At 38.6% G+C, this 12,237-nt stretch overlaps 1 long non-coding RNA gene across 1 annotated transcript; it reads right to left on the minus strand.

The window, feature by feature from the left end:
* Nucleotides 1-8,609: 8,609 nt before the first annotated feature.
* On the minus strand, nucleotides 8,610-10,684 carry LOC118802051. The gene is made up of 3 exons (XR_005006618.1): nucleotides 9,787-10,684; nucleotides 9,401-9,533; nucleotides 8,610-8,783 (listed from the first exon to the last, which is right to left on the minus strand). It is a non-coding gene; the product is annotated as an uncharacterized LOC118802051 (long non-coding RNA).
* Nucleotides 10,685-12,237: the final 1,553 nt, after the last annotated feature.

Here is a 12,237-nt window from a genome sequence, read left to right on the forward strand (position 1 = left end):
GTGACGTCTTTAATTTGGCTTAAATTCAGTTGGAACGTCTTTCTAGTGCAATCGAAGGCGTCACAATGACAATAAAGGCGCTTGCATGAGGCGGATACCGGCAGGCGCCTTTAAATCCGCCCCTTTTTTCGTGTTTGTCGTGGTGACGTTTTTAATTTGACTTAAATTCCGTTGGAACGTCTTTCTAGTGCAATCGAACGCGTCACAATGGCAAAAAAGGCGCTTGCATGTGGCGGATACCGGCAGACGCCTTTAAATCCGCTTCTTTTTTCGTGTTTATCGTGGTGACGTCTTGACTTTGGCTTAAATTCAGTTGGAATGTCTTTCCACCGCAATCGAAGGCGTCACAATGACAACGCAGGTATGAAGGACCCGGTCTGCCAAAATGAAAAATAAATAAAATAAAAAAAGACTCAGTAAATTAATCAACAAATAAAAAAAACTGAATTATGTATATATTGCTTATTTTGATTGTAATTATACACATTTCCTTTTTTCTGCAGTGATATATTTCTCAGTTTATTTATTTCTATATTATTTATTATTTTTATTAATGTTTATGTTCATTTTTATATTTTTTTCTGTATCTATATTTTTAACAATTGTTTATTTTTATTGATTAATTAATTCATTTATTTTTTCATTAATTCATTTATTTATTTCTGTATTTCTTTGTTCATATGATAATGAAGGGGCATGTTTTTCACGTTCAGGCTTAGCAATCAAGACCAGGAGTTGAAGAGTTGATTCAAGTAGAAGAGTGATAAAGACAAAATGTCGGGGCGAAGGTCGATCTCTGAGCTGCTCAGAGAGGCAGCTGCTCGCCTGGATGAAATGGAGCAATGTATGTATTTTGAGCTATGATGTAAAAGTATATATTTATATATATTAAGGGTTATTTTGGTCTCTGACTATACTTTGATGACTTCGTAGTTTTAGTATCAGCCACTATACCTTCAGACCAATGTCTTAAACGAATTACAAATACAAAGCTTACGTGAATTAGCGTTAAGATGCATAGATTGTTTAGAGAGTGAGATCGTATATGCTTAAAAAACTGCTTGGCACGGCCAACTCAAGCTGGTTTAACATTAGCTGATTAACGTTAACCTCCAGCTTAGCCTTTTGACCAGTAGCTACTGCATTTCCCGAAAGCGTCGTTAAGCATACGCCGTGGTAACCGTGGAAAGAGAGAGTGTTAAAAATGATAATCTGTCATTTAGCTATGGTAGTTGTTCAACGACACTTTCAAGAAACGCACCCCAAAATAGGATATGTTAGCATGACCAAGTTCATCAAGCTTGCCATGCCAACCATGACAATGTTTGCGGCTTGTCAGGCTCTTTGACTGTCTGAAAACAGCTACTAGCAAAGCTGGTCTTAGCTGGATTCTTTAGCAGAAATGTCTTATGGTGATGGCCATTCAGGTAATAATGCTCTTTGCTATTTGGTGATCGATCAGTCTTGACTACATGCTGCAACGTTTTCAGTTGTTGAAAACGTAAATGAATGCATTGTGTTCCTGTTCCAGCCGCATGTTCATGCTTGTTTGCTGATGCTCTTGTCAACTAAAAGTGCTTGGCACTATACGCGTCCACGTACAAGAGCGTGGGTGGAGAGCATAAACATATGTGTTAAGGAAAAATTAATTGCATTGTCTTTAGTACTTTCTCTATCCTGGATTAAAATAAACCCAGTGAGCTAAATAATTAATTCTAAATAATTGTCATGTTAACAACATATTCTTCTGGCACTGTATCAGGTACTGCATCTGGCACCACTGGGACTGTTTTGGGTACTGCATGTGGCACTACTGGGACTGTTTCGGGTACTGCATCTGGCACCACTGGGACTGTTTCGGGTACTGCTTCTGGCACTACTGGGACTCAACTTTTCTCTCAGCACCCCGCTGTAGATTTGGTAATGGAGGAGAGTCTGGAGACAGGTTCAGTTGAGGGTTTGTACTCAGTGTGTTACAGATTAAGGGACAAGTCAGGAGTTTACAGAATTTAAGGTTTCTGAATATTTTCTGAATATTTTTCAGAATTTCTGTGGCACTTTAAATTTGAGTTGCCCATTAGGATAAATGTACCAGGGAGTCAGACCCCTCGCCTGGTGATGGACAGATGTAGATTTTTAATTCTACTGCCTGATATTTTATGTCTGTCTGTACAGCAAACTCATCTGGCACTTCAGTGTCAAGGAGTCCAGTGTGTGTTGATGGTCAGCACATGCCCAACAGTGTACTTTATCTCTCAGGTGATCCTGGAAAGTCCATAAGAAATTGCTTTTTAAAATGTTAAACCTTACTGGACAGAATCAATCTGAACATCTCAAGCAACTCAGAATTTTTATGTATATTTTTTGCATTTCATATTTTTTTTGATATGTAAATTAAATCTGACTCTGTTTTTCTGTTAAGCTTGGATTACAGTACCAGATCCAGCCAAGGCAGTTCAGCTGTTCACCCAGTCAACACTTGAGGCTAATAAAGACACAGACAACCTGAACTTCACCCTGAGCTTGAGGGATTCCTTGGTGGAAAGGAACAGGGCTATCATTACTTTTTACAAAAGGCCAGAGGTGCAGTTGTCTAATCCACTGCAGTGCAAATTGACTGGTAATGATCCTAATTATTGATTAAATAACACAGTCATAAAATATACTGAGAATGACGCATAATATACCTATTAAGTACCACCTAAGAATGTGCGTATGATGGGTGATTGACATATGACCTTGTGGGACGAACAATGATTTTTGGTAAATCATTTATTGATACATCATCTTTGGTAAATCATCATTTAGCCTGTTTCTTATTTATGAAATTACGTGGCCTGATTTATTTAGTCACACTGGGGCTGTAGTTATCCTCCAGTTGCTGGCTTGCTTCTTTTTTCTTTAGACTTTCAGTCGTTCATTATGGCTACATTTATAAGAAAAATGAGGAGATATTAATAATAGACTTTAAAAAGTTAATATGTGTAAAATCTCAGAGACCCCAATTACAGAGTTATTGTCAAACATTCACAAAAACCAATACAAAGCAATATTGGAGACGCAGCATCAAAGCAAAATTTGTATGATCTCCAGAGGAACTTGATCACATGCCTCGTCTGCTGGCCTTTAGAATGTAATGCTTACTCAGAGGAGGCAGTTCATTAGATACGTACTGGGTACGTTCTCTGTATTCTCACATATGAAACTTTGATTTGCTTGATTCTTGAAGTCGTCTCAGCAATGGTAAGCAGGGACGAAGTCTGCTTCACTGCATTGCCTGACTTTCAGTGTTTCAATCTGAAAGGTGACACAGCAATCGGTGAGGGAGTCAACAGGTATGTGCTGTCTACAGTGATGGAACATCTTCAGAATGGCTTCCTTCTTGAGGAAGAGACGGGTACATCTACTGATTCTGGTAGCCTTGCAGCCTTTAAAACACACTTTTGTCCCTTTAAAATGGACACCCGTCAATCAAAATTAATTGTGTTAATTGTGTAAAGACTTTGCTCTTTGAGGGCGAGCAAGACCATCTTGTTCCTTCCGCATCTCGGGCACTTTTGGAAAGTGATTTTTGTGTCATAGCTGGACGCATAACTGGGCACTGTTTTTAAATGATGGCCCACGTCTTGCTGGGTTGAGCCCTGCCATAGTGCATGTACTCTTTGGAGGCGAGCAAGAGACGGCAGCAATTAGCGTATCTGACTGCGTGGACCAGGATGTTCGGGATGTCATCCACCTGGTTTGGAAAAAATATTTTTAATGTTAGTTTATTTACCAAAGCCATTTTTAAATATGTTTACTTTCTTCAAAAGACACATTATTTGTAATGTCTGTTCTGATCTTGTAAATTTGTTTGCATTTGAACCTTTTTGCAAACTCTCAGTTTTCATCGAACCCTCTGATGTCTTTAATCAGTTGGAAGGAACCCAGGAACTTTCTGAGGACCAGAAATCCATGGTCCTCTCTGTGAGCTGCCCTGGGACTTGCCTGGTGTTACGTCAGAAAACAGGTGGTGGCTTAGGGAGAAAATTCTTCTCCATGCCGTAAGATTTTATTTTATTCTTTAAGTTTAATACTTGTGAAGTTCAGCCTGACTCTGCCTCTGGATTTGAGGGTTATTCTGCAGGAAAGTTAAACGTCTTCCTCCGAGATAGAAAATGACATTTGGGTTTATGTTAGTTTGCATAAAATCAAATATGCAGTAATGAATGTTAAAATGTTTAATGGTGTTCTTGAAATAATGAAAGGACATGAAATGAAAACAAGACATTGTTTATGACCCAGATGTGTATTTATGCTGTAAAGACTGCAGGTGTGACATGATGCAGCTCTAGACACCCTGCTGGGAAAGAATTCTGAACATACACAACCTTGTTCAAGCTTTGATTTCCACCAAGAGTCCTCTAATAATGATGATTTAAAAGAAATGCTGGACATGTAGTCAATGAGTTTCACACGTTTAAAATATTTTTATTTATTTTCTTCCTGTTGATACAAAACAAATACTGTGTTTTCTGATATCATTGGATTTTACACTTACAGTACTGTATAAAGCCCTTTTTCAAACAACCCTAAAGAAATGGCAGTTATGTTGTCTTATGTTATGTTATGTTATATTATGTTATGTTATGTTATATTATGTTATGTTATGTTATGTTATTTTATGTTATGTTATGTTATGTTATGTAATGTTATGTTATGTTATGTTATGTTATGTTATGTTATGTTTTGTTTAGTTTGTGCATATTACTTTCTGAAGTTTCAGAAACTTGTCAAACATTTTGTAATACATTTACAGGGTTCTTGGAAGAACTACCAAGCAAGTGAAGCAAATTAAGAGAGGCCTGAAAGACACTGGTGTTTTGGAGCTTTTCAGCTCTGGACCAGACACTGTGCCAATCTTATTCCCAAGGGCCACTGAGGCAGAGATAACATCTCAAGTAAGTCAAACAAATAACAGCAGAGTTGCCCATCTATGATAAAGTTCAGCCTTAAAAAAGCAGTAAAGCTACTGCCTCTAAGTCTAAGAGCTAAGAACGCTCATTCTTAGATGATTCTGGATGAGATTATCTGGCCACGGGAGGAAGATGATGACAAAGACATCCTTACGCTGGAGGACCAGTGCCGTGTTCTGGGCTTTTTCCAGAAGTTTATAGAAACTGGTATTTTGCCACATTTGATGTTATAATAACTTAATTTCTAAGATTTATATATATGATAGAATATGACAACAGTTGCTGATACTGTTTTGGGGGGGTCTTTTTCAGGGTCCTCTGAGGTCTTGAAGAGTTTGCTGTCATTCTGGACTGGCTGGGATGTCCTTCCTCCATCACTGGAGGTGGAAGTTGTTGATTGTGACCTTCCCCAATCATCAACAGGCTTTTTAACTCTAAAGCTTTCGAAAAATACTGCAAATTATGAAGATTTCCACCGAGACCTGATAGCGAGCATCTCCTCCTCCTCCTCTGGATTCGGTCAGATTTGAGCCAAAGACAACATTAACACTTTTTTTGTTGAAAAGCTTTATTTGCATTTCTTTGTTTAATAAAATTGGTGAGATTTCATACATGCATTACTGTTAACTGTTCAATTAGAACAATGTTCAATAAAAAGGTTTAATTTACAAAAAAGTGTTTTAAACATTTAATTTTATTAAAGTAATAACATACATAAACATAAACTACCTAAATGTCAAAGCCTGGAGTCACAGTAGGTGTCAACGAAGTTATGATTGCAGAAAACCAACCAATAACACTACATATGAGGACCCTGAGAGGAGAAAACACCACGATAGTAAGGAAGTGTTGTTACACTGAATTGGGTTAGAGAACTGAGGGCTGGAGTCCAGCGCAGTTTGTTGATTTCTCTGCTCTGACCCAACAACTAACTCTGGGAATCACTGCTGAGTTGAATGGGGTGTGTTTGAGCAGAGGAATCGGCCAACTATGCTGGACTCCTAACTGGAGTTTTATATCATACCCAGTTTTATGCCCCCATCACACATGATGAGACCACCTTACTCATCTGACCAATTTAAAAAAAAGGTATTTGTTGCATGCAAAATGTAGCTTTGGACCAAAAATTTAAACTTAGAATTACAGCACAAACATTTGGCCAGCATGTGTGCTTTTGTGAATAGCAGGGGTACAAACACTCACTGGCCACTTTATCTGAAACATGTATAAGACATTTCCTGCTGGTATAGTTAAAAATTGCACCACATATATTCCATGCACATCTGTGTTGATCATTTCTAGCTTCATCACTGGTCGTTTCCTGAGTTTGCTGTTGCCTGGATATATTTGGATGTGACGATGCTCTTGGCTCCAGCAGTGTTGCTGTACCATTTCAGTGTTCCTGCTGGTCCACCACTCAAAACATATCAGATCAACAATGATTAGTAACTGACCAATGATGAATGGTGGCTAAGCTGTTGTTTCTAATAAAGTGGCCAGTTAGTGGAAGTACAACATAGGTGTTTCTAATAAAGTGGTCAGTGAGTGGAAGAACAAGGTAAGTATTTCTTGTAAAGTGGCCAGTTAGTGGAAGCACAAGCTAAATAAGAATTAATGAATGGTTATTAATTGCAAAGGCAATGACCTCAACAATTATGACCCTTCAACAGGGTATGCTACAATTCTAGGTAAACAAAATGATAACATCATAACGATAGGATGCCTGCACATATTTGCTATATAGGCATCACAGCAAACTCAGAGAAAAAACAGTGCTCATATGTTTTTAGTGCTGGCTCTGCTTAATAATTACCATCTCACAAGGTTGTGTGCTATGGATATCAAATAATATTAGAATAACATCCAAAACCCAAACATGTCAGCAGATGTCTGTCCTTTAAACATCTGAAAGTATATCTGTTAACACCACAACTGTCTCACAGTACAGATTTAATACATTGGAAAAAGGACCTCGTGGATTTGGCCGTCTCTGCACTTCCACTTCAGATAGTGGCCGGGGAAGCTGAACCTCAGGAACTGTGACTCCTTCGTGGTGGTATCCATGTGGACCTTCCCAGTCAATCCCATACTCAGGATCAACCTAGAATTATATTGAACATTAAAATTTGAGCAGCACATTATTTGCCTTTTTTCAAAGTGTATATTTAAGGAGGACCAAAAAAAGAAGCACAGAAAGAACAAGCATGTTTTGGTACGTGTGTAATTCATTATGGCCAGCATAAGGGCATGCTTGAAAATGCATAAACTGTAACCAGTCATTGAACATATCACTAATAATGTAAGAATGTGTGGTAAAGTACATCATTGTTATTTGATGAACTACTTAATACATGAAAAAATTAGTATTAATCCTAAATTCCTTAGCTTGTACAAAATTGTTTGGCTATCTATAGATAAAGGTTTACTTCTAGCCTTGTTTCAAACATACCTGGGGAGGGTCTTGATGCCCCTCAAGTTGGTTCTGCATCCATAGTTGAAGTGGTGACTGGTTCTCCTCTGTGCGCAATCTATGGTGGTTCCAGCCATCCTTGAAGAACTGCAAATGCCTCTGAATATGTGGAAGAAAGGTCCAGTGCAGTGCGTAGATGTGGTCTCTTCATCTGGGCTGAGTAGGCCCTCCCTCTCCAGGTTGCAGAAAATGGTGTAGAAGAGACCTAAAACTCCCCCAAAGGCATCTCTCCACGATCTGTCTATCCTAGGTAGAGTGAGAAAGCATGAAAAAATGTAGTTGACTAAACCCAAAGAAAAAGCGTTTTAGTTGGACTCTACCAAAGTCTGTTTGAAAATGAATGTGAACACAAAGTCTTTACAGAATGGTTCCTCTGATTGTGTGTGCTTCTCCCAGTGATGTGGGAATTCCTATTTAGGCCTCTAGTGGACACCATGAAATGTGCAGCCTGAACATTTTCTCCTCCTTTGTCAGACCTGACACGTGAAGGCACTCCATAGGTATTGACCACTTCAGGGAAGCTGCCTGTGACTGTTGAGGCCCGGTTGTTGGTGGCAGCATTAAGGTACACAATTAGACGACTAAAGCCGTCAATGCCACCATGAACTACTATTCCCCATCTGTAATTTAAGAAATTGAAAATCGTAACATATTACAGAAATGAAACTACTTACTAGTAGACACTACTCTGTTATCTGAAACATACTATAAACACACATGAATTCCTAATTCTATTTTATTAAACTTAATAAACTAAAGAATGTATTTTATGTTTTTACAGTACAGCATATAAACTTCCACCAATGTTTTAGATGATGGAAAGAATTTGGTAATTAAATATAACAAAGTGATTAACAATGAACACGCCTCCTCATGAAGTCATAAGAAAGATACATTTAATTTCCATATACATAATGTCTCTAATGCTCTACACTCCGTGTGCGACTGTATGTTCAGTATAAACCAAGGCTGCCCAGGTCCAGTCCTTGTGATTTACCACACAAGGGAATTTTTTAATCAAGACCTTCAGGAGCTTCTGAGAATTAGAACCAGAAGTGATGGAACTAAACTGTCTATGTTGCCTCACTAAGAACAGATATGGGCAGCCCTGGCACAAATAAAACCATACATGCAAAAAGAACTGTATGATTTTACACTGTATGAACTGTATGATGTATTTAAAACAGTGTTCATATAAGCACATCCTTACCGAATAAGTTTATGGTTGCCATCTATATGCCACAAACTGTTAGGAGCAGGCACAGAATACCTTCTGCGGCGCACCGTCTGCAGCTGAAGAGCACGCGTTTCACTTCCTTCTGGATCTTCACGGCACACAGCTTCTTGAACGCGACGTCCTTCATAAAAGTAAATGTACAGATTTCAGTTAAATGCTTTTTTTCCTATAAATTAAGATTCTAAAGGTCATTATTATATGTCTACTGCACAAACCAAAAATAGCCTTCATCTAGAGATGCCACTGATACGATACCAGGTATTGGTTTTAGCTTGATATCAGTAGAAAATGCTGGATGGGCTATAAGTGGGAAATTAATAAACTGGATCCAACTTTGTATAAAATCTACCCTGAAACGGTCAGTCACACTGTGTGATGTGATTTTAGCTGTGTCGTTACAGCATCATAGACTACTTTTACACTTTCATATTAAGTTAAATGAATCAATTAAAAATTAGATCATTTAACAGCTTAGTAGATTTTGAAGAAAAAAAATATCAGAACGAAGGACTCGATCTCGGTATCTGTTTTAAAAAATAAAAAAGTGGTATCATGGCAACTCCGTCTTCCTCATGAGACTACGGGGAAGCTGAAACTGCTATCGCTCCATACATTGTCCCATTACTCTTAATAGCATATAAATATTAGTTTTAAATGTATTTTACGTCATATATAACCTGTTACACTTGCACAAGCAGACTGTCATCATTACTTTAATGCCTGCAAAGAAACACTCACTTTGTATCCGAATGCCTCGAGCGTTGAGATGCCAGCCATCATTTTATATCCTGTATTTGGATGACAACTGAGGATCTCGCATACTTTTGCATCCAGCTCTTCATTATCAGTGTTGGTAAACATGTCAGAGACCCTTAAAATAAGAATTAAGTTGTGTTGTCAGATAACAAAAGAACTTCATCAGGCTTACTATGCAAGAATTTTGCACTCCTCCCAACAGTTAGGTTAGCATGTTTTTAAAAGCTGAGCATGCATATAGACTGTTAGCACACTTTGCATGCACACGTACCTCAGACCATGCACTGTACCTCAGACCGTGCTCTGCCATTCGCCGGTAAACTGTTCTTTCACTCCATAAAGACCTGCAACGTCACGAACAGACAGACCTGCTGATGAGTAACTCTCGATGGCTCCACAGGCCGGATGTGAGAAGGGCGTCCGAATGTCTGAGTTTGATCTGAATTCTGCAGAAAAAGCCGATTATTCGCCTCCTCTAAAGCTCTGAACACTATGGGGTCGACATCTGAATCAGCAGAGGCAGCTAAATGGAGCAGACTGTCCCCACAGCCTCCACACGAACCAGTAAACAACCCAGACCTGCATTTTCAGCCACATCAGCCGAGACTCTCAGATCTCTGACTGTCTGCTGCTGTAAGAAGCCGTTACTGTACTGTCTGGTCCTTAGTTACCGCTGAGAGAGCAAGACATGAACAGTCGATCTACAGAGTCTGACATCGATCAACTGATAGGAATATTAAGACGCTGTGACATCATTGACTGACAGCCCCTTTATTAGCATAAGGACAAGGAAATACTGAAATAAATAGAGAGATAAATAAATGTAGAAATGAATAGTTATGGAAATAAATTAATAAAAAAAGAAAAAGGTTAATAAAGAAACATATCAATAACAAAATAAATGCTCTTATCTCGGTTCTGTTGCAGGGAGACCCGCTGCTTTGGCTGCTGGCTGGACCCAAAAGGAAGTTCGGCACTTAGTCCAGCAGTACTTTACCCTCAGGTTAACATAACCAGTCACCTTATTGGCTGGCTGGATCAATAATGTAAAATATCTCCACAAATCAGTGAAAAGGAGATGTATGAACTCAATAAAGTTTATTTTTTTAATATTTGTGTCCTTATTTATTTTATTTTATTTTCTCAGCTCATTTCATATAGACTGAGTTTGGTTCTGACTCAGAAGTACTTATAACTAAATATTTTACAGTTGTTACTCTTAGTTCTCTTCTTTTAGAATGAAGAATGAGTTATTCATGGTTCTAATGTTCTGTAGCTTAACTCTTATTAATAAACTGTGTTTTATTCAGGTTTTTATTTAGGCTTTTACAACCTGGGTCACCTGTGGAATCTGCTTTTGCTGTTGATCAATATGAGGACCACAGCTGTGAAAAAGAAAGGTAAGGAAATCATTATAAGGCTGAGAGACGAGAATAAAGCAGTAAGAGACTCCAACCAATCCTGAGGCTCACCAAACCTGACCGTGTAGAACTTTATTAAGAAGAAAGAGAATCAGAGAGCTTTGTAACCATTAAGGCCTCAACAGCCGACAGCAGAAGAATCAGCACCGAGCAGTGCAGCCTCTGTATTTCTGTTTATAAAGTCTTCTGCACACAGCAGCCACTGACAAACCCACACCTGCCTCTTGGTGACTTTATGAATAGGACTTATTTACCAGGCCACACATTCTGCGCAGCGTGGCGTAATATGGTTACACTGGTCACTGCTGAGTTTTACTAATCTAGCCCATTATCTAAAATAGTGTTTGTCAATATTGTTGAACTTTTCTATTAAACGCTTTAAAAGTCTTTCCATTTTATACAAAACTGTAAAAAACAAAAACACAGACGAATCTGTGGTCCGCATAGACGCTATTAACAACACTGATCACGGAAGACAGTTCATTTACCTGTAGATTCATAAAATGTACTTCCTAGCAAAATCGAAAGAACGCACAATATAAACACACAGCTTAGCTCTGTCTGTAGCTTTTCCCCCTGAGAGGTAGCTGGTTGGTCATGGGGTTGAAATGCTGCAGAAACAAAAACAGACAAAAATAACCATCATAAAAACACTGTTATCTACAGCAGATACTATTAAGAGAAGTGTTTTAGCACTATTGAATGTAACAAAATACAAAACAGTGAACAAAATTAAATCACTGTCTCTGTCGTTTGCCTGTAGTTTGCTTTTGTCTGCAGTGACCCTCTTCCTCACAGACAAATCTGGGGTTTACAGACACATCATTGTCTGATCATTGCAGCACATTCATATGAACTGAGGTGGTGATAAAAGGCTGTGCGTTCATTTTTGTGTAGTAACCGTTTATGATTATATAACGTTGAGGTGTCCCAGAATGTCTAACTAGCTAATTTGCTTTTATATTACTGGACAGCCTCTTTTTTCAATGGCTTTTACCTGCTTACCAAGCTAACACTAACTACTAAGCTAGCTAGCTAATTCTGAAAAGTGCAGCATTAAAGTATGCTAGCTAACGTTTGCTACACAAACAATAGACAAACCCAAAACACAATAAGACGTAACAAACATATATATTTGGAAAACTCCACATATAGTAGAATCGCACACGGCTGGTGTTTTAAGCTTTGTTCGCAGACTTCGTGTACTTGGCGCTTGATTCATGTTGCCTCTACGCACTTCAGCGCAGCCTCTTCATCCAACACTATGGCGCTCTTGGAAACTGGAAGAGCCGTAATGCCTGCAGGAAGATCGCGGAGCCGTCTTTGCGCGGTGACTCTAAGGTGGAGCTCAGGTGGGTCCTGGATTTCCTTAGTATTGTCCCAGCTGGTTACTGTTGT

The sequence above is a fragment of the Colossoma macropomum genome, unplaced genomic scaffold, assembly GCF_904425465.1.
Source record: "Colossoma macropomum unplaced genomic scaffold, Colossoma_macropomum, whole genome shotgun sequence".
In the NCBI taxonomy this organism is placed as follows: domain Eukaryota; kingdom Metazoa; phylum Chordata; class Actinopteri; order Characiformes; family Serrasalmidae; genus Colossoma; species Colossoma macropomum.